This window comes from Arachis stenosperma, chromosome 3, assembly GCF_014773155.1.
Source record: "Arachis stenosperma cultivar V10309 chromosome 3, arast.V10309.gnm1.PFL2, whole genome shotgun sequence".
In the NCBI taxonomy this organism is placed as follows: domain Eukaryota; kingdom Viridiplantae; phylum Streptophyta; class Magnoliopsida; order Fabales; family Fabaceae; genus Arachis; species Arachis stenosperma.
In genome coordinates, this window is record NC_080379.1 from 15,419,673 (window position 1) to 15,428,001 (window position 8,329).

The 8,329-nt window shown below is 37.4% G+C and overlaps 1 non-coding gene across 1 annotated transcript; it reads right to left on the minus strand.

Annotated features, from left to right (window-relative positions):
- Positions 1–7,715: 7,715 nt before the first annotated feature.
- LOC130971225 (small nucleolar RNA R71) lies at positions 7,716–7,819 on the minus strand. Its single transcript, XR_009082456.1, has one exon. It is a non-coding gene; the product is annotated as a small nucleolar RNA R71 (small nucleolar RNA).
- Positions 7,820–8,329: the final 510 nt, after the last annotated feature.

Below are 8,329 nucleotides of genomic sequence, written 5' to 3' on the forward strand. Positions count from 1 at the left end.
TTGGAATGACTTTTAACACCCTTGAAGATGCTGCAAATTTTACAAGGACTATGCGAAGGCTGTAGGTTTTTCTTAAAGAGTTCGGAGCACAAATAAGAAGGAAAACGAAATTAAGAATCAATTGATTATATGTAACAGAGAGGGAAAATGAAAATCTAAAATATCTCCAACCGACAAGACGAATTCCACTGCTGGTTTAAATTATCCTGCAAGAATTTATATACACACATTGAAGGATGTTGGTGGTTGGATCATTTCAAAGGTCGTGTTGTATCATTCACATCCTTGCTGTCCAACTCAAGCAAAGATTCTCAAACAGCACAGGAAACTAAGCATGTACGTCTGTCGTACAATAGAGAATAATGAGGAAGCCGATATCAGACAAAAAAACTTACCAATCATTTGTTGCGACAACTGGGGGTCATCACGAGTTAAATTTTATCAAAAAAGACGTGAGGAATTACATCACGAGAAAAGTGCAGAATGTTTCGGAATAAGAAGATGCAAAAGAATTCGGGAAATACTTATTAAGAATGAAAGAGAAGAATCATAATTTCTTTTTTGAGTTCGAACTCGAGGATGATCAGTCGATTAAACTTGTTTTTTGGGCCGACGCAAGGAGCAGAGCTGCCTTTGAGTATTTCAGAGATGTTATTTCCTTCACACCACCTACAATACAAACAGGTAACATGTTGTTCTTGTTTATGATGCTAAATTAATATTGTTTTATGAATCTGCTGCAGAGGTATATATTGGATATTTTTTAGTGTATAAAATTATTATTTGAGTGTATTTAATGATTTGAATTCTGTTTTGTGTGTTGTTTTATAAATCTGCTGTAGAGGTGTATATTAGATATTTTTTGGTGTATAAAATCATTATTTGTGTGTATTTAATGTTTTGAATTCTGTTTTGTGTGTTGTTTTATAAATATGTTGTAGAGGTGTATATTGGATGTTTTTTGGTGTATAAAATTATTATTTGGGTGTATGTAATGATTTTAATTCTGTTTTCTCGTAATTTGTTTCAGGTATAATTTGGTTTGTGGTTCTTTTGTCGGGGTGAATCACCACTGTCAGTCAACACTTCTTGGATGCACTTTGATGAAAATGAAGATATTGAATCATTCAAATGATTATTTCAATGTTGGCTTCATTGCGTGGGAGGAAATGCTCCGAAATGGATTCTCACCTATCAATGCGCGTCAACGAAAAGGACTATAGAGGCTTGTGTGCCTACAACAATTCACCGTTGGTGTATTTGGCACATCACGAAGAAGATTCCAAGCAAATTAAATGGCTACAAGGGACACATAGAAATCGAACAAAAAATGAGCCATGTTATTTGGAACTCTCATACCAAAGAATCATTTGATAGGAATTGGAATGATTTTCTACTAAAGTATGGTCTTGTGGACAACAAGTGGCTTTTAGGTAATGATATTTAAAATCTACAGCAAAGGTGTAAATTGCATGTTTTTGGGTGTAATATAGTCTGCTTTGGGTGTATTTTGTAGATCTTTACGAAGACCGTCATATATGGGTTTCAATTTATTTGGATCACCACTTCTGCGTTGGGATAAGAAGCACACAAAAGAGCGAGAGCATGTATTCATTTTTTAAACAAGTTCATTACCTGAAACAGCTCACTTATCCAATTTGTCAAACAATGCAATAATTGCCTCGGAAGCAGGGAGCAAAGAGAGAAAGAATCCGATGCTGCAGATTTTTACACCGTCATACCGTATGCAACAAAATCCTCCATAGAAGTTCAGTTTCAACATGTGTACACTCACCAAAAGTTTAGGAAAAGTCCAAGCACAATTCAGAGGGAAGGCGAATTGCATCACAAGATTAACGAACTCCGCTCTAGGCTATTCAGTATACGAAATTTGAGAACAAGTTTCCAGCTCAATATTCAACAAGTTTGCGGTTACTTACGACTCAGTAGCAACCCAAGTGAAATGCCAGTACTTATTATTCGAGTCAAGCGGGATATTGTGTTATCACGCCCTAAGCATGTTAAGCTTTGAACGAGTAACCCAAGTGTCACTGAGATATATATTGGAACGATAGAGCAAGAAGGTAAAGAGGCGACACACACACATCAAGAGCAGCCACAACAAGCCACTGTTGGAGCCAAAAAGCAAGAGGTTTGATGAATTGGTATTTCATTCGCAAAATATATGCAAATTTGTATCAGAATCTGAGGAGCTGACTACCATTTTGCACCGTACCTATGATAACGTCATGGTTGAGATGGAAGAATTGAAAGCCAAAAGGAAGAGGACATGTTCGTTATCTCACAAAGATGCCAACTTAGAATCTGTTAACGAGCTTCAAATCCCTCCAAGGGTTTGAATAAGAGGACGTCCAAAAAATAGGCTAGGTTCAAAGTTGGACAAACAGATTGCAAATGCCTCAAAGAAGAAGAAAACAAAAGCTCTAAGTGAGGCAAAAGTGGTGTTCTTTAAATAGGTGGTGATTAAGTTTAATTTTCTTGTTAATAGTTTTGCTAATATGTAAGTTTATTATTTCCAATTAAACCTTTTTGATGCTGCATCAGTGGTGCAACCAAATTCCAGCCAATATCACGGACATGTTATAAATTATCAGTTTAGGGAACCAGCAGCAAGGGATAGTTTTTTGGGTGTATAGTTACAGGATATTGGTGTAACGCTCAGTTTTTTGGGTGTATTTCTAAATTTTCTTGTGTTTGACATTTTACTTTTATATTTTTCAGATGCTGCTGTTTATGTTAGAAATTAGTATTTTGTTTAGTTTTTATAGTTTAAGATTTAGGGTTTAGGGTTTAAGGTTTAAGGGTTTAGGGTTTAGGGTTTAGTGGTTAGAGGTTTATGGGTGTAGGGTTTAGGGGTTAGAGGTTTAGAAGTTTAGGATTTTAGGAATCCAGCAACAGGGGATAGAATTTTGGGTGTATAGTGAAAATATTTGGGTGTAAAATTTAATTTTTTTATATTTTTCAGATGCTGCTGTTTATGTTAGAAATTAGTGTTTTGTTTAGAGTTTATAGTTTAGGGTTTAGGGGTTTAGGGTTTAGGATTTAGGGTTTAGTGGTTAGGGGTTTAAGGGTTTAGTGGTTAGGGGTTTAGGGTTTAGGGTTTTAGGGTTTAGAATTTGGGATTTTAGGGTTTAGGGTGTAGGGGTTTAGTAGTTAGAGGTTTAGGGTTTAGGGGGGTTGAATCTATGCCTTCCTTTTCGTAGCTGTTATAACCCTTTTTGAACAAAACTTTCGAATATGATTCTGTTTGTACTCAGCAGTGAAAATTATGAGACAATTTATTTTTGTCTCATGAATATCAGTAAAACAGAACATAGCAGAGACGAGAATAGCTAACACCAGCATATATCCTGGTTCGGTTGCCTTGTGCTATGCAACCTACGTCCAGTCTCCTCCACAACTATGGAGGAATTTTCACTATAGTTAAAAGTATTACATACACCAATTTCACATTCAAGTTCTAACCTAACTTGACATTGGCTATGCTAACACCTAACTATTCACTCTTAGTGCTAACCTAACTAAGAAAGGGATGCCAAACAGGTACAAGATACAAGACACTTAACCAACCTAAAGAAATTAAAAAATAACTCTAGGCTTTTCACTCAAGTGTATCACTCGGCCTTTTTCCACTCATGGCTTTTTCTTGAGCTTTCTCACTTATGTCTTTTCTCACAAGAAATTACAGAAATATAAACATAGAAAAGTACATCACAATCTGAAAAATATGAAGGAGATTGACTTCATCAACAGCCTTTGTGCTATGCAAAAACCAGATTAGCAAGCCTCTTATTCAGTTCTTCATACTGACGAAATGTACCTTTGATTAGGTTACACTGTTGATGAGCGGATAATTTGTACGCTTTTTGGCATTGTTTTTAGTATGTTTTTAGTAGTTTGAGTTGAGTTTTTAGTATATTTTTATTAGTTTTTAGTTAAAATTCACTTTTCTGGACTTTACTATGATTTTGTGTGTTTTTCTGTGATTTCAGGTATTTTCTGGCTGAAATTGAGGGACCTGAGCAAAAATCTGATTCAGAGACTGAAAAGGACTGCAGATGCTGTTGGATTCTGACCTTCCTGCATTCGAAGTGGATTTTCTGGAGCTACAGAAGCCCAATTGGCGCGCTCTCAACGGCGTTGGAAAGTAGACATCCTGGGCTTTCCAGCAATATATGATAGTCCATACTTTGCCCAAGATTTGATGGCCCAAAACCGGCGTTCAAAGTCACCTCAAGAAATCCCAGCGTTAAACGCTGGAACTGGCACCCAAATGGGAGTTAAACGCCCAAACTAGCATAAAAGCTGGCGTTTAACTCCAAGAAGAGTCTCTACACGAAATTGCTTCATTGCTCAGCCCAAGCACACACCAAGTGGGCCCGGAAGTGGATTTTTATGTCATTTACTCATTTCTGTAGACCTTAGGCTACTAGTTATCTATAAGTAGGACCTTTTACTATTGTATTTTTCATCTTTTGATCATGTTTTGATGATTAAACCCTCTTTGGGAGGCTGGCCATTCGGCCATGCCTAGACTTTGTTCTTATGTATTTTCAACGGTGGAGTTTCTACACACCATAGATTAAGGTGTGGAGCTCTGCTGTACCTCGAGCATTAATGCAATTACTATTGTTCTTCTATTCAATTCCGCTTGTTCTTTGTCCAAGATATCACTTGTTCTTCAACTTGATGAATGTGATGATCCGTGACACTCATCATCATTCTCACTCATGAACAAGGTGACTGACAACCATTCTTGTTCTACAAGCAATCATAGCTCTAGTGAATATCTCTTGGATTCCTGATAACACGATGCATGGTTGATCGCCTGACAACCGAGTGCTCGCCTGACAAACGAGCCAGCCATTCCGTGAGATCAGAGTCTTCGTGGTATAGGCGAGAACTGATGGCGGCATTCAAGAGAATCCGGAAGGTCTAACCTTGTCTGTGGTATTCTGAGTAGGATTCAATGATTGAATGACTGTGACGTGCTTCAACTCCTGAAGGCGGGGCGTTAGTGACAGACGCAAAAGAATCACTGGATTCTATTCCGGCCTGATTGAGAACCGACAGATGGATAGCCGTGCCGTGACAGGGTGCGTTGAACATTTCCAATGAGAGGATGGGAGGTAGCCACTGACAACGGTGAAACCCTTGCATAAGCTTGCCATGGAAAGGAGTAAGAAGGATTGGATGAAGACAATAAGAAAGCAGAGAGACGGAAGGGAAGGCATCTTCATGCGCTTATCTGAAGTTCCTACCAGTGAATTACATAAGTATCTCTATCTTTATCTTTTATGTTATTTTCGTTCATCATCATCATACATTTGAGTTTGCCTGACTAAGATTTACAAGATGACCATAGCTTGCTTCATAGCAACAATCTCCGTGGGATCGACCCTTACTCACGTAAGGTATTACTTGGACGACCCAGTGCACTTGCTGGTTAGTTGTGCGAAGTTGTGTTTATGCCATGGTATTGAGCACCAAGTTTTTGGGGTTCATGACCGGGGATTATGAGAGTTGTGAAAAGTATTGTTCACAATTTCGCGCACCAAGTTTTTGGCGCCGCTGCCGGGGATTGTTCAAGTTTTGAGCAAGCTTTTTGTCCGGTAACATCAGTGCCAAATTTCTGATCCGGCAACAAGCACCAAGTTTTTGGCGCCGTTGCCGGGGATTGTTTGTGTATGGACAACTGACGGTTCATCTTGTTGCTTAGATTAGGTATTTTTCTTCAGAGTTCTTAAGAATGAATTCTAGTGTTTCAAGATGATGTTCTTATCATCACCAAAGCTGATTGATTCTCATCAATTTAGCTCTTGAATGCAATGTCCTGCTGAAGCTTGGCCGGCCATGTCTAATTCCTTTAGACTAAAGCTTTAGACTAACATTGCATGATTCCTGGAATTCTCATTAAGAATTTTGATACCTTTATTTTCCTTTCCATATAATTTTCGAAAAAGCAAAAAAAAAAAATTTACAAAATCATAAAATCCAAAAATATTTCTTGTTTGAGTCTAGAGTCTCATCTTAAGTTTAGTGTCAATTGCATGTTTCTGTTCTTATTGCATTCATGCATGTGTCTTCATTAATCTTCAAGTTGTTCTTGATGATTTCCTTGTTTTGATCTTTGAATTCTCTTGACTTGAGTGTTTATGTGTCTCATATGCATTCTCATTAGTGTCAGTAGTATGCAAACTGCTAAGTTTGGTGTCTTGCATGCATTGTTATTTGATTTTAGTTGCATTTTGATTATTAAAAATCCAAAAATATTTTTAATTTGTGTCTTCTCAAGTCAATAATACAGAGAATTGAAGATTCAGAACATACTGCAGAGGAATCACACAGAAAAAGCTGAGCATTCGAAAATGCCCAGTGAAGAAGACAGACTGGCGTTTAAACGCCAGCCAGGGTGCCTGGCTGGGCGTTTAACGCCCAAAAAGGTAGTAGTTTGGGCGTTAAACGCCAGAATGTGCACCATTCTGGGCGTTTAACGCCAGGATGGCACAAGGGGGAGAATTTTGTTTTCAAATCAATTTTTTCAAGTTTTTCAAAATCAAATCTTTTTCAAATCATATCTTTTCAATCAAATGTTTTCAAAATCAATTTCTTTCATTTTTCAAAGATACTTACTAACAATTAATGATTTGATTGAACATTTTTTGCCCTTTCTGTTGAGGAAGGTTTTATGTTTGAATCATATCTTTTCTTGTTAGGCAAGTCATAAATTTTTAAAATCATATCTTTTCAAATTGTTTTCAAATCATATCTTTTAAAATTGTTTTCAAATCATATCTTTTCAATCACATCTTTTTCAAAATAAGTTTTCAATCAAATCTTTTTAATTTCTAATTTCAAAATCTTTTTCAAAAATCACTTGATTTCTTTTCCACTCTTATTTTCGAAAATCAATTAAGTGTTTTTCAAAATGTTTTCAAAATCTTTTACTTAATTTTCGAAAATTACTTCCCTTCTTCTCACATCCTTCTATTTATGGACTAACACTATTCCTTAATGCAAAATTCGAACTCCATCTTCTTTGATAAGTTCGAATTTTTTACCTCTGTCTTCCATTTTTCTTCCTCTGACACCTTAAGGAATCTCTATACTGTGACATAGAGGATTCCATATTTTCTTGTTCTCTTCTCTTTCATATGAGCAGGAATAAAGACAAAGGCATTCTTGTTGAAGCTGACCCTGAACCTGAAAGGACCTTGAAGCGGAAGCTAAGAGAAGCTAAGGCACAACTCTCTGTTGAGGACCTGACCGAATTCTTCAAAGAAGAAGACATGGCAGCCGAAAACAACAACAATGCCAACAATGCAAGGAAGGTGCTGAGTGACTTTATTGCACCTACTCCCAACTTCTATGGGAGAAGCATCTCTATCCCTGCCATTGGAGCAAACAACTTTGAGCTTAAGCCTCAATTAGTTTCTCTAATGCAACAGAATTGCAAATTCCATGGACTTCCAATGGAAGATCCTCATCAGTTTTTAGCTGAGTTCTTGCAAATTTGTGACACTGTCAAGACTAATGGGGTAGACCCTGAGGTCTATAGACTTATGCTATTCCCTTTTGCTGTAAGAGACAGAGCTAGGACATGGTTGGACTCACAACCTAAAGAAAGCCTGGACTCATGGGAAAAGCTAGTCAATGCCTTCTTGGCAAAGTTCTTTCCACCTCAAAAATTGAGTAAGCTTAGAGTGGAAGTCCAAACCTTCAGACAGAAGGATGGAGAATCCCTCTATGAAGCTTGGGAAAGATACAAACAATTGATCAGAAAATGTCCATCTGACATGCTTTCTGAATGGAGCATCATAGGTATTTTCTATGATGGTCTCTCTGAACTATCCAAGATGTCTTTGGATAGCTCTGCTGGAGGATCTCTTCATCTGAAGAAGACGCCTACAGAAGCTCAAGAGCTAATTGAAATGGTTGCAAATAACCAATTCATGTACACTTCTGAAAGGAATCCTGTGAACACTGGGACTAATCAGAAGAAAGGAGTTCTTGAGATTGATGCTCTAAATGCCATTTTGGCTCAGAACAAAATACTGACTCAACAAGTCAATTTGATCTCTCAAAGTCTGTCTGGAATGCAAAATGCACCAAGCAGAACCAAGGAGGCTTCATCTGAAGAAGAAGCTTATGATCTTGAGAACCCTTCAATGGAAGAGGTGAATTACCTAGGAGAACCCTATGGAAACACCTATAATTCTTCATGGAGAAATCACCCAAATTTCTCATGGAAGAATCAAGAGAGACCTCAACAAGGTTTCAATAATAATAATGGTGGAAGAAACAGGTT